General features: G+C 31.7%; 1 long non-coding RNA gene across 1 annotated transcript; it reads left to right on the plus strand.

Moving 5' to 3' along the window:
- The first annotated feature begins 1,099 nt into the window (after window positions 1-1,099).
- Window positions 1,100-2,842, plus strand: LOC145823473 (uncharacterized). Its single transcript, XR_014365756.1, has 3 exons — window positions 1,100-1,333; window positions 1,847-1,910; window positions 2,186-2,842. It is a non-coding gene; the product is annotated as an uncharacterized LOC145823473 (long non-coding RNA).
- The last annotated feature ends 1,421 nt before the right edge of the window (window positions 2,843-4,263 follow it).

Raw genomic sequence — 4,263 nt, forward strand, 5'->3', positions numbered from 1 at the left:
AAATTTGTGAAATATCCCTCTTCAATTTTATGTTATAGGAGAGGTCCAAGATTTTTTTTTTTATTAACAAGGTCTCTCGATGAAATTTCTCTATGGTCATATCAGAAAAATTTCTTTATTTCTTTGTGAAAATTAAAAAAAAAAAATTGTGAAAATTAAAAATTCTTTGTATCGGAGCTGAAATTTCTCTAAGTTAGGCACAATTTTTTTTTAGTATAATTTTCTTTATGAAAATATTGAGAGATCCCAACTACTATGAAAATATTATAAATCTTTATCTTATAAAATTTTAATATCATTGACCTTAAAAAAAATTCCCCTCCATATTATCATCATGTCTTTTTTGGTAAGACTTTTACTATAAATCGAGTAAATGGATGTAACTTGTAAGTATTAGACAAATGTTAAGAATATGATATAAAAAAAAATGGAAAACGGTTAATTTTTTTTTTATTGAAATAGATAAATAAATAAAAAATTATTTTAAATTTAAGGGAAAATATCATTTAAGTGGAATGTAAAAAAAATAATCATATATTAATGAAAAACTTAAAGGCATTAAAAAATAATTTTATAAGTTTTTTCACGAAATTGTTATTACTTTTACTAAATTGCCCTAACATGTTATTTCCCCTAAAGTTAATGATAAGTGTTTCGTGTTCTATTAATTTTTGTCTTTTTTATGTGTGCAAAGGACACCTATTATAAGACCTTCACAATTGTTCGACAAATTGTGATTTATTACTTCAATATCACATTAAACTTTTGATAATTTATTATTAACAAATAGTAATGGGTGCCCCAAAAATAAATTTATATTGAAAATTAAATAAAAAATATTTTGAAAATGATAAAATTGATATAAAAAAAAAATTGAAATCAGTTAAAAGTATTATGTAATTATGAAAGGCTAATGCTAATAGGGTTCGACTATGGTACCCAAAAGTGGTATTTGGGTACCATACACAAAAATGAATTTTAGCCGTCAGATGGAAATCTTTAATCTGGACCATTGAAAAAATAAAAAAATAAAGCGGTTGAACCGGTCACCACACAGCTAGCACTCCCTCTCTCTCTGTTGTGTTCTGCCTCTTTCTCTCTCTACAATAGACCCACCCCTCCATGTATCCACTGTGTTCTGTTCTACTCTTTGAACTCAAATTCATTAGCCACAAGGTTAGGGCAAATCTGGGAACAAGATCGTCGATTTCTATCTCAAAAACCCTTGTGCTCCCCTCACCCTTCTCTACTCTCAAGGTAATGCTGCTGATCTAGGCCAGCTTTACGAGCTCTTTGTTCAGCTCAAAGCCAATCTCAGAGTCAATCTCATTGGGTCAGCTTTTTTCCCCTTTGATTTTCTCATATATATATATATATATATAGATTCAGAGTTCCAAGTTTTATTTTTTGTTTTGTTTTGTTTTTTTTTTAAAGAAATTCTTTTTGGGTTTCTCTTCATTTCTATATATATGTATATATATTTGATTTTTTTTACAGTTACCTTAGAAAATCATATATATAAATATATCTATTGATTTTTTTTTTCTTATGATTTTTAGAAAATCTTTTATATGGTAAACTTCATGAATTTTGTGGCTTTTGAGTTTTGGGTTTCTCTGCATTTCTAATAAACCTCACATATCCCCCCGTTCCCTCTCAAATCTGTTTCCACAATAAGAACAAAATGATGCATCACCCAAAACCAATCCAAACCCATATACTGTAAATTTATATTTCACATTCTGAAGAACTCAAGCATCCATTAAAATGGTTTTTTTTTTTTCCTTCCCTCCTTTTGTTAAGTTGTTGCCAAATTTATCTGATTTTGGTGACATGCGTGAACTAGGGTTTGAGCTAGGAAGAGATCAACCTCAACTAAGAGCAACAAGTCTGCATAAAGGGTTTGGAAGGTAATTATTTTTGTATGGAGACTTCAGTCATTCCTATGATCTAATAATATATTGATATTGATTGGATGTATATTAATATATTTTTATTCCTCAATGTGTTTTTGTATGGTATTTTTTTGGGTTTTTGGTATATGATTGGAGATGGGATTTTTTTTCCTCAATCACTTTGGCTGCCTTGCAATTTACATTAAAGCAAAAGGATAGTATCCTAGATGCGAAATGCATATGTAACTAAATTCACCAAGTTTCTAATTAGACACTTGAATGGCTTCCAGGACAAAGTAATGGCTATGGTACTTGGCATTTGAAGAATGGCACTTGACACTTGGATTTGAAGAATGACACTCGTTATCTGTTTGCTATCAGTTTGGTTTGGTATCTGCTGTTGTGATTTGCTGCTGTGAATTGGGACGGATGTGCTCAACCAAGGTGCCTTGGGATTGATTGTTGAAGGATTCAGTAGGAGGAGATGAATTTTGCAAACTGTTTTTTGCTCTCCTTTGTGATTTTTCTCTGTTTTTTGGTTTGTCTTTCGCAAATTGTCTTTTGCTCTGCTTTGAATTATTAGTTCCTTAATGTTTGCAGGTGAGATGGGCTGGAATTATGGTTGCTTTTACTTGTTATATGATCTGGTGAGGAGCATTGGGTTGTGTTGAAGGAACCATTCAACTAGAAGTGATCAAGTGGGGGATTTTTATTGGGTGATACTAGCTGGGGTTTTTTTTTTTTTTTTGGTGGGTGATTTTCTAGCTTAGCTAGGTGGATTGAGTACTTGAGTTGGCTTTGCTGGTTTGTATTGTATAGCCTTGGTTTGTTCTTTGTTTGTTTTTCATTTTCTTTGTTGGCTTCTCACCAACTTGTGAGGCTTGTGCTACCATATAATTGGCTATGCTTTTTAGTGTCAATCTAATTGGGATTGTGAAGTTATGTTTTGATGTTGTTTGCACTATCCTCTCCTTTATTGATGTATTTTCATGTGTTCTGTATGTTGATTTCATCAATAGTCTTCTTTCTGTTTGATGAGAAAAAGAAAAAGAAAAAGAAAAAGCGAAGCAATGGCTATGATTGTAGAATGCACGTCATCAATGACATTTCTTTTTTTATTTCATTAGATTGCACTTACTTGGTTAATGTTAGCTTACCATTTCATTCAACCATACTTATCACTTTTTTACACTTCTCTTACCATTCAAATAAATCTCACTTCCTCAACCTTACTTACTACTATATTAGATTTGACTTACTAATCCAACTTCACCTATTATTCAATTAGACTGCGGCACTTAAAATATTTAACAATAAATGGTAAGTGGAATCTAAATGAATAGTAAATATTGTTCAAACATGACTTACTACTAAACAAGACTCTACTTAATATTTTATTAGACTTAATTTACTACTCCTCACTTACTATTTTATTAGACTTGACTTACTACTTAATTAAATTCTACTTACTACTCAGTAATACTCTACTTGCAATAAAATTTGACTCTACTTACTACTCTATTGGAATTGACTTACTACCTAATCAAAACATGTTATTACACAATAAGACACTACTTTATTGAACTTGACTTACTAAACCTCTCTTATTAATTAATGAGACTCCACTCATTATTTTATTAATTCTCACTTATTACTCATTGAGACTCTACTTAGGCTTGGTTTGGCATAATAAAAAAAGGTCAAAAAGTCACTATCCTATTTAAGTCACATCATCTTATCTAAGTCACATTATCTCTCTACTACATCACTTCAAACCCAACCCATATTTCATAAAAAGTCAAAAAGTATACTCATTTAGTTTATCCCAAAACAACCCCTTACTATGTTATTATATTTGACTTACTACTCAATTAAATCTCATTTAATAGTCAATAAGACTCTACGATTACTCAATCAAATTTGACTTGCTACTCAACAACTGCTACTACCACCACCACCACCACCACCACTACCATCGCTATTGCTACCATCACTACCATGCTATTACTACCACTACCACCACCTTCATCAATATTGTCATTGTTTCCACAAACATCACTAAAATCTTACTACCACTATCATCGCTACCTCTACCACTATCACTGCCAACACTACCACCATCAATGCTACCATGCCACTACTGTCACCACAATGCCACTGTCACCACTACCTCTGTCACCACCACCATGCCACTATCACAACTACCACTATCACTGCCACCACTACGACCACCACTACTACTACCAACATCACCATCATGTCACCACTACTACTCAATCAAACTCCATTTATTACTAGATCAAACATGAATTACTACTCAATAAGACGCCACTTAATTGGACCTGACTTATTGCTTAATTAAATCTCA

This window comes from Camellia sinensis, chromosome 4 (assembly GCF_055761805.1).
Source record: "Camellia sinensis isolate YWXY chromosome 4, ASM5576180v1, whole genome shotgun sequence".
NCBI lineage: Eukaryota > Viridiplantae > Streptophyta > Magnoliopsida > Ericales > Theaceae > Camellia > Camellia sinensis.